This window comes from Anneissia japonica, unplaced genomic scaffold (genome assembly GCF_011630105.1).
Source record: "Anneissia japonica isolate Jap-2015-1 unplaced genomic scaffold, ASM1163010v1 scaffold277_len1293397_cov203, whole genome shotgun sequence".
NCBI lineage: Eukaryota > Metazoa > Echinodermata > Crinoidea > Comatulida > Comatulidae > Anneissia > Anneissia japonica.
The window spans coordinates 210115-221160 of NW_022719460.1; the positions used below are offsets into that span (position 1 = coordinate 210115).

Below are 11046 nucleotides of genomic sequence, written 5' to 3' on the forward strand. Positions count from 1 at the left end.
ATCGGCACCGCATAACTCTACCTATCTCCTTTGAAACCGCTGGCAGGAATGTGCTCATATCTCATACACTGGGGTTTCTATATGTCACGACCACATTCCGCTACTTTTCAAGGCTGGATATTGGATAACACTATGTATAAATGAGTGAAAATGTGAACTGAAAAACCATGAAAAAGGAGAATAAATAAAGGCAGATGAATCCCAATGAAAAACACACAAAAAATGCATATACTGCATATATACTAATCCATCTCTAACCAAATAATTCCCAGTCAATTATGTTTGATATATCAATAAATTATTGTAATAGCAAACAATTTAAAAATGATAATAGCATTAATGGAGGCTAGGAATGATACCTTCTTGACATTTCATTTACTTTTGATTTTTTTGTTTCTATGTCAGACCATGGTTAGACAATGCACTTAATTTAGATGTTGATGAGAACATTATACTGCAATTCCTATATGATGCTTGCCAATCCAAATCCAGTGAACTTTCGCTAATTGTTAAACTACGTACCATAAGAATGTGGAAGTATTGTATACTTTAGCACAGAAAAGACATATTACTTTTACTCATCATTTTGGCAATAGTAAGTCAATTCCAGTAAATGACCATCAGTTTAAAGCCTACAATGTAGAGAATAAGAATTATTCAAAAAGTCAATTTCATTTTTTTTGCTTACTGATGCTGGCTTTGGGATGGCAAGCCCCATACAACAATTATAGCAGTAAATGTTATAATGCGCCAAAATATTGCATAGTGCGTATCAGTTAATAGTTTTATTAATTGAAGAATTTGCTAATCCTTTTTAATTACAAGAGATATACTGTCTGTGCTTATCTAAATGACATTGATAAAGTAAAATTCAATATTTGAATATTACTTTGTATATTTAATGAAATTTACATGAAAAGGTAAACCTTACTAATCAACAGTTATGTGAAAACATACTGTTCTCACATCCTTTAGGTAGATGCTTAAATTATTTAGTATGATTTTTATAATCAATTTTTCTGTGGGCATTTTCTGCTGGATACTCACATATTAATTATAGCAGTGAGTTCAGTAAATTTTATAATGCAAGAAAACATCACATAGTGCATATCAGTTAATGGTTTTATTAATTGAAGAATTTAATGTGTAAGGGTTTGGAAATCAGATCACAAACAATATTACTGTTTTGATTACTACAGGGATACAGCACTTCCTTGGTTATTTCAACCTCTAAAATTTGCTATTTAATGTTATAATTAAAATCTTTAGACCTTTTTATATGACAGATGGAATATTTTTAGCATATTTATAATCAATTAAAATTATCAGGAGCATGTAGGATAGTACTAGTAATACACAGTAGATAATCAATAGGCCTAAATTTAGGCAATTATTTTAAGCCTTATAAAGATACTATTTTAGTATTTATATAAATTCAATGGGCCTACAGTGTTATAATGCATGAAAGGTCATTAAAGTGATTACAACAATGCATTGTGAATGGAAGACAGATGGGGACCAATAGAGCATGATGACAATCATCAATCACGGACTCCTGGACAATAGGCTTTAATGGAAATTGGATGAATATGAATGAGACAAAGAATAAAAGGAAAAATTAATGTTTGTGATAGTAATTACACAAATGTGATGGTCAGTGCTAAATTTAACTCTGTAATGGTCAATGCTTTAATTTACATATGTGATGGTCAGTGCTTAATTACCTCCACCAACAAGAAGGTTATGTATTCAACTGTTGTCTGTCTGTCTGTCTGTTAGCAAGATTATGCAAAAACTAAGGAATGGATAATCATAAATATTTAGTGGAAGGGTACATAATAATAAGAGAGGATTACATTTTGGGAAGAAAAGGTCAAAGGGTCAAGGTTAGGGAAATTCCATTTTTTCACCATCAAGAATAAAGGAAAATAATGGAACTGCCCATACAGGGCCTGTGTATTGTTCGGTATTTATCCACATATTGTGATGATCCGTGCTTCAGTCATGTGATGGTCAGTGGCTAAACCATCTGCAATGTTCTAAAAAGTTTCCATTTCAAATTTCTTTTTAAAATTCATTGTCTGCTGTCTTCTGTGATGTCTCTGTCAGCAGTTTTACATCTCACCTCAAAAATTATTTAAGACAGCAATATCTTGATTAAGTCTTGCTCTGTTTTTTTATTTTTGTATTTTTTTTTAACGGTGTCTGAAGTTGCTTATTAGATTTTAAAATTTTTTATTCATTGTTGCTGATGTAAATTATAGGGATTTTATATTTTTTATAGTATTTTTATATTCTACCTACCTACGGTATTCATATATTTGTATCTACTGTTGAGGGCCTCTTTGAGTCAGCTTCGCTGTAAGAGCCCCTCGTGAAATACTCTTCAATAAATAAATAAATAAATAATTGGTCAATTCACCTGTGAAGGTCAGTGCATATTATTAGGTTTGTACAATGCCTTATTAAAAAGTATGATGGTCAGTGCCAATTTACCTATGTGTTGGTCAATACTTAATTAACCTGGGTGATGTTCAGTGCCAAATTCATCTGTGTAATGGTCAGTGCCGGCCGAATTCACCTTCATAATTATTATGTGTGTTGGCCAGTGGATAATTTACCTGTGTAATGATTATGCTAATTCCCCTGTGAGTTGGTCAGTGCTTTAATTTACCTTAGGGATGGCCTGTGTTCAATTCAGCAGTATCATTATCTGCATTCAAACCCACTGTTCCATTGCTTCTTTATGATTTACCTGGTCAGTGTTTAAATCACAATTTTCAAATGTCACATTATATTACATATTCACACTTCCAATGCTTTTTGGATATTATGCAGATTTTATAAATGCCAAAGATACATTACAATAATCATGTGCTAAAGTTTAATACCTAGAATATTCATGCCTTAATTAATAATGCATATTCATGAAATTAAATCCACACCCACACAAAATCACATAAATAGTATAAATCATTACATCCATTACCATATTGATTCAAATAACATCCCCATCTAGTCATATATTTTCATGATTTCTTTTGTTGGGAAGGGGGATTTCTTTATGGGAGGTAATATCGACAAATAAACACTCCTTCATAACATATGAGAATTGGAAGACTACAATATATACCGGCACTATATTAGGAAAGTGCTCAAAAATTCTAAAAGAGTGTGTTTCTACTGATAAAGAAGACAAAATAATCGATTTTTTTAAACCGCATTTTTAATGAGTACCAGACAGTCTGCTTGCGTTGCAACTGCATCATTTATTTTTTGAAAATCGGTTTTCGTGAAGGAAATTACGTCACCATCTTGTTTATACAACACGTTGTTTTCCTAACTATATAGGATAGTATCTTTTTCATTTCTGTCATGATGATGAGGAGTAAGATATGGTGTGGGGCGAGAAGGCAAATGTTTTCGGCTGTGCTCATTGGCACAATGAACGAGCGACCAAACGAGGACAACAGTAGGCCCAAAAAGCGGAGAGGCCTAGACCCAATATCCCGCACAAAATAATTACAAAACGAATTCGTCACTCCAAATGTTTGTTGACGTTTTTAGCTTGTAGGTCTAGGACATGAACAAGAGGGCAAATTTTTTTGGAAGTTCGTGCCTAATACGATCTAGTCTTTGCAGTGATTGACCTGGAGGTCACATTTCACCTGATAATCGCTTTTTTTGTGTTGCAGCTAAAAGGTGCACAGCCAAAATCGGTTATTTGCCTTCAAACATGCTACTCATTGCATGTTTTTAATCGATTTTTTTTAATCGCTTTTTTCAAACTGGTCCCATTTCTACTGTGAGAATAAAAGCAATTTTTCGAAAAAGCGATTTTTAATCAATTATTTCTTTCCAGTAGAAACAGGCCTCAAAAGTAGAATTCTTCATTGAAAATCAACCATTTTGGTTTTCCCTAGACCTAACTGTTCGATCGTTAGTCCCCTAATTTATTCCTCTAATTGAAACAATTATTGAAGGCTGTAGTAGGGAGGAGGGAGGAAGGGAAAGGGGGGGGGAAGAAATAATCATTGCAATAAAAATAGATCCCCAACGGATGTATTTATGGTCTACAGTCTAGACAAGTTGTTTATTTGAGGTGGGTGTGTATGTAAATAAATACAGTATGCATATTTACAATACAGAATTCTGGTTTGTTAATGGTATCATGCTGACTTGAATGGCAATGAAGCAAATATAATTTCTTTTACTTTAGTAAATCTAATAAAGAAAAAGATAAGCAAATTATCTCAATAAATGTAGTGTATATTTATTATTATTATTATTATTATTATTATTATTATTATTATTATTATTATTATTATTATCTTACATTTTTACACTGATTGTATTGTAGGCCCTACCAGAGAGGTAGATTCCCATTACATTATGGTCTTCCATTTCTATAGAGCATGATACAGTGCATGACAAACGTTACATAACCACTATTAATTTGGGGAGTCCCTCAGCTCAGTCATACATATGTCTATGTTGGCATTGGCACTATATGTTTTTAGCATTGTTTTAATGTAATAACGTATCACATGAACAACAAAACGAATGGAGAAGAAGAAGGATACTCTGGGTTCTTTAAATTGCACAAGATTACAATTACAATTAATTAATTAATTAATTAATTAAGATTAAAAGATGGTACTACAGTATAGTAGTACTACAATTTATAGTTCCTATCTAAAAAAAACTTGTTTCCAGTGACCATAACCCTGAGTAAGAATTTGGAATAAAATTCCATTTGAGTTCATCGTCTCTTCCATTCTCTGTAGCATCTAATGTTCCTAAGAAGGCCACCCATTCAAGTATTAGCCCATCATTACTGAATTTTGTTGATCCAAAAACTGGTGTTTCGACGTGGTATGGCCGAAAAATATTACATGGTCGTAAAAATATTAATTGCTGTCATCAAACACAGAAGACACATCAATGATTGTTTGCAATTCAATTTAGACCATTAAACTATTATGCTGGTTTTTCTATGCACAAATACATCAATATCTGAGGCTTTACGTAATTTAAACAGGATCATCCATAAACAATGTTTCTTTTTCCATAATTAAACAGCAGCCTACAATTAAATAGCTATTTATTAGTAATTAAAGCAACGTGGTTGTCAAGAAGAGTGGGCGTTATCTAGAGAGTAGGTGTTGAACAATTCGTTAGCATCAGATATTAATCAAACATGCATGAATAATTAATATTAACGAATCATTTATTTCGTTTTCTGACACATTCACTGGCGTACACCGGCGCTTGTAGATGCACGCTTCCCAGGTACATCCACTCACATGCATTAAACAACTTATTCATGCATATGCCATTGAATCTCGAAATGCATTACATAATCAATTCCTCAATCTGTGAAGATCATTTAGTTTCAAGAGGGTGATTGGTGAATCTACCCGGTTTATTCATATTAGCAGACGAGAGAGCTCAACTCACTTTGTAGATCTATATTTCTGTCGAACACTAATGAGAAATTAATTGCATCCAACGTCAATACTAAATAACACGCTCAATTAAGCTGTAACTATGGCAACAAGAGACTAAAAAAAAACCTGCCCTTGTAAAATGAAATACATCTCCATATCCCATCAATATATTCCACCTAGCCTCTCTGGTGTTGCCATACGCAAGCATCTGACTAGTAATAAATCATTTATTCACAGAGCAACGGCTCATTTCATAGTACAAATTTACAAAATTCAGACTCTTGTTACTTTTATGGTGTGTTTATTCTAAAGAAACAACTCGAAGGCATATTGAATATGAAAACGGAGTGTGAGTAAATATTTATCAAGTATAAAGTGTTTCTATATCAAATTACTATTTATATTTTACAGATATCTAGGTCAAAGCTAACTACAAGCAGAAGAAAGAACACACACTATTGAAATTATTTGAAGCAAATTATTATTGTATTACTCCATTGTACATGGGAGCTGAAACTTCGGGTTACGGTACTTACTTTCTATTCTAAGAGTCCTGGGTTCAAATCATTGGAAGTCCTTTTTAACACATTACCAAAACAGCCACAGCTCAGATAGCTTATCACAAGATACAGTTCATACTTAGCTATGTGAGAGAAAAAAATATTATTATTAATTATAGGCTTGTCCCAAAAAAGAACTTTGAAAATTGATACACAGTGGAGGGGGGAAAACACAGTTAATTAATTGCAGTACAAAGAAATTAAATAAATTAGTTTTTTAAATAAATTCTATTTTGATTATTAAAAAACTCTAAATCCGACATTGTCTACTTAAAGCAAACTGTATCATTTTTTTTCCCTAAATTTTTATTATTAAATGGTGGCGACTAGTGTTCATTTTTTAATTCCTTATTTAGGCACATGGGTTGAAAATTGACAACAGTGAACTTAATCACTGTCATACTTGCATTCACAAACAAAAATACAGACAGGATGTTCTACATCTAACATTCTTTTTTCCAATTACAAACTGGAATGAGAGAATAATTCCTTGCCAATTAACATAATACTATCTAATTTCATAGACTCATACATTGTCTGGTAGATAATTTATGGATTTTCTGTTAAGATTAAATTTGTAAAGCAGCAAAAACTGTTGTCCAATGGAAGTCAATGGTATCAAGCTGGTTCTCATATGAAGTTGATTATTAATTTGATCCTATTAATGTTTCATTTAATAATTTTTCCAAACTTAGTCACACAGAATTATCTTCAAAATTTCAAATCAACCATTCTGTTAAAATGTAGATGATGATAATGGTGAGGATGTTTGTGATGATGACGATGATGATGAAGATGATGATATTGATGATTATGATGATGATAATTTTGATATTGATAAAAATGATGTTAATGTTGCTTAAGATAATGTTGATTATCATGATGATGATGATGATTCATAACCAACTTTCAAATATTAAGGATATAATTATTATTATTTATGAAATTGTTTAGATTAAAATTCTAATTCCCACTCCTATTAATGAAATAATATTACTTCCTGCCTGTGTCATAGACACTTGGAATAATAATCATTATCATTATCTGATTGAAATTACACCAACGCCAAGCCTTAAATCCACTATTTACCAGCAGCTGCATGAAAAGAAATTACAACAAAGAAAGCTAAAAAACACACAGCTCTGAATCTGCACATGATATCTGAACACCTCCACCACTGCAAATGAGGCTATTGAAAATCCGCTTAATTACATCGCAACTTGCAAGTATTGATAGCTGCCCGATTATACACAGTCGGCTGACTGATTATTGACTGTGCGCGCCAAAAGATCCGTCCTTCATATACTAATAAACTGAGGAGCTATTACGAACAGTTGCCTCCTAATGTCAAACAAAGGCATTTATTTGTGAAGGAGCGAATGCCGAAGGCATGTACAAAGTGAATTGTTCACCAAGGCTTTCTAACAAAAAGTTCTTTAAAACCGAACTAAATATAAATATACATGTAGGTTTGTGTTCTGTTTTATTTCTCAAATCTCAATTAAGCTGTAAGTAATTTGCTCAGAGTCGTTCAACCATTCATCTGATTTATAATTGGCTAGTGCCAGTTTGAGAGGGAGGGCCAATAAATCTCTCATCGATCCGTGGTGTATACAGTGCCATGAATAGCAATCTACATTGATGTTCTTCCTACATTTTAATATTACAATTTATTTGACCATTGAACAAAAAAATAAAGCTTATTTTTAATGTATACTTGCTGAGATTTCTGAAATGTTCTTAATGTGTACATTTTATGGTTGGGCAAAATATTTCTAATCCTCTTTACATACATATAATTCACATTGTTATTTTTATACATTGTTGAATCCACTATTGATCCAGCGTAGATTAGCAATGTGAGCACGCTCAGATCATTAGAATTCCAAGGGTGACGTGGAATATACAGCTTGACATATGTACACATACAAACAGACATTTCCAAAATACAAAACATATTTATAACTATCTAGATTGTCAACAGTTGCCATGGTTATTTCAAATTAATTTGCATGATTTCTTCGATATAATCCAGACACTCTGGAGACCACAGATGTGGCTCGATGAAAACGCTGGTGTTTCCATTCGATCACAAATTCTTTCAGAAAAGTGTTTTCTTGTTCCTACATAATAAATATCAGCTTGCCAATTCAACATTTCCTTGACAGAACATATCCAAATGGTTGAGCACATCCCGTTGAAATAGAAACTTCCCTTTCGACTTCCTCATTGTCTCAATGTGTTTTGTATTGCGTTACAATTCAGTTAAGCTGTTCATAATGACAAAGGTTGCGGTAATAATAGAAAATGCCAAACAAGCAATTTTGTTTTTATCATCTGCAATCTTTTGCTTTTTCCACCACAATAACATACCAGTATATAATATAATACAGTTTTTGTACATTTGATTTATATAATTATGTAATGTTAATTTGTAAAAAAAAAACCAGATTTTACCTTTACCATCAGAGGTGGTATGTACAGCTTGCATGTTCTAGGCATTGGAGAATTAAGTATACATCTCATTATAGAGAATAGCTAGCAATCCATTGGTGTGGATAACATATATACCTGTGTAAATATATGAAGATCAGCTCAGTAAGGATTAGGTGTCTAGGGTGGATAAGTATACATTTTTTTTCCTATTGTAAATAACTAGTTAGGTAATGTCATGTAATTAGATATGTTACAGTATAGCAATATGTAGTTGCTATTGTTATTTATAGGCCTATTTATTATAGGCAGCATTATTAAGTTATTTTTCGAGAGGAAGAAATTTACAGAAAAGCTGACTTAGTATAATTGTACAATAGAAATTTAAAATTAATGAGAAAAAAAAAACCTAAACAAATTGTACTGAAACTAACAATACTTACCATTAACTAAGAAAATACAAAGAGGCCTAATTACAGAACAGAAAGTGGCAAAGCAATACAATACAACCATTAGTTTTTATTAAAAAAGAAGAATCATTAAAAATATTTTAAAAAAATCATGGCTTTAACATGAAAGTGACAAACTTTGAAGGAGTGCAGCCCCACCCAAAGTATATATCTGATACCTAGTACAGTGGTATGCATTGGTATAAGTTTAAATGTGCCATTTGCAGAAGAAAAAATGAAAGGTCACAAATTGAAAGAATCCATTGTTAATGCTAATCTGTTAAAGATGGAGCCCTAATAGGCAGCTAGTACAAATATGATATTCAATCATAAAGGATATGCCCTTGATAGGCCTACATAACTGAATTATCAATAACAAAAAAACATAGTCCTGCACCTCAGATTTACTACATAATAGACAGGACAGACTGCGATAGATTACACCTGTATCTTGACAATGTGATTGGCTGTAAGTTTATGTGAATCAAAAGTTCATTGACATAACAGTAGCAGGGATAAATAAATTTGAAGAACGAATTATCCATCAATCAATAACCTTAACATCACAGGCTTTAAAGTGACAGATAATCCATTATCATTAGTGTTAACTCAGCCTTAAGCTGGTAATCTATGGCTGAAAAACAGGACTAAAAAGCTTTATCTCCAAGGAGTTTGAAAAGCTAAGGTAGAAATTCTCCCAGTCCCATTGGTTTTAAGAGTTATCAGTCCTGTTATCGGCATGACTAATCATGCATTTAACTGTTGTCCTATACTCTAAAAAGCAAATACTATAGGCTAAAAAGCAACCATTTATCTATTTATGTCAATACACCTAAATTACTCGCAACAATTGACACAATAAGGACACAGGCCCTGGGAAAATTATCCTCGCAAATGAAGTTTTAAAGTGCTGTGGTTATATACCATAGAAATTTCATTCTGTTTTTCATTGAAGGCTAAATATTATTGTGTTTTAAAAGGCTTCATTATCCTTCGCTGGCTAAAATTAAGAATTAGCTCTCCCACAGTGACGGTCAGTGACTAAGAGTAAATTAGTGCTTCGAATTGAAGCACCGGCGCCTAACAGGATAAGTAATGAGAAAGATACTAAGTACATCACAGAACATAGGTAATAGATTTTGACGCGGATAAGCCACTTATAATAGCTCATTTGAATAATTCAAGAATGTAACGAGCTGCAGACCACATTACAAACAAAAATTTAGTGCTAAAGAATAGAAAATGTATTTTTTTTACTAAAAATGTTGTAATAGTCTTATTTAATTATTATTAATGAGAATCTCCCAATAGTTGAGTGGTGTGTTTAAAAAATATCTGTTTACTGCAAAACTGGAGAAATTTTTGTAAGATTTTCAGGAGAATTACTGACTAAATAAATAATTTTCCCACTTAGTTCACAGTGAATAGGCCTATTTGTTTTAAAAATATACATCCTGATTTCCTTTAGTTCTTTGGAGATGACAATTGTGATATATATTTATATTATGACTATGTCTATCTTTCATTTCATAACAAAATATTATAGACAATAAAATGGCTAATTGAATTTACAATTGCACTGTCATCACAACTGCTCGTCATCTGTCGAAGTGGGGAGTGAGATTTTACAATCACAAGGGGCAATCACAACAATACACTTCAAAGGCTTCACAGCACTAACGACCTCCGCATCAAGCTCCGTTGAGGGCTCTTTACTTAAGCCGCTCCAGGCTCTTCAGTGAAAGCCAGAACACCAGAAAGAACCTTGACGAGATATCAAGAGTGTGGTTTTGAGGACACTTTTTAAAAAATCTTGAGCCTGCAAAACCAGATTATGCGTCCATTCACAGTTAGCCCATTAACATATTTTCAAGTGTCTTACTGTGTAAGAGCTCTCTCAAAGAAGTCGTTTGAATTCATCAGTGTTAAACCAATTTTTTTTATCGAGATCATCGAAAGAAACGATGGGAAAAATTTTGCCAGAAGGACCCTTAGAGTAGCAAATACTTCTCTTATCTCTGGCAATAATCTTCTTCATCTTTATACTGGTAATGCATTTTTGGAAATGAAATAATTTTAGTAAAATTAGTTCTGCCATAGGTACTGGTGAACACAAGTTTCCCAGCTTTATGATAAGAATACGGAATATATATA

At 32.5% G+C, this 11046-nt stretch overlaps 1 long non-coding RNA gene across 1 annotated transcript in view; it reads right to left on the reverse strand.

The window, feature by feature from the left end:
* LOC117110950 overlaps window positions 1–7436 on the reverse strand; it is a 14243-nt gene extending 6807 nt beyond the window's left edge. The window contains exons 1-2 of the long non-coding RNA XR_004445792.1: window positions 7149–7436; window positions 5987–6093 (exon numbers count right to left, since the gene is read on the reverse strand). This is a non-coding gene — a long non-coding RNA (uncharacterized LOC117110950). The remainder of the gene's footprint in view (window positions 1–5986; window positions 6094–7148) is intronic.
* Window positions 7437–11046: the final 3610 nt, after the last annotated feature.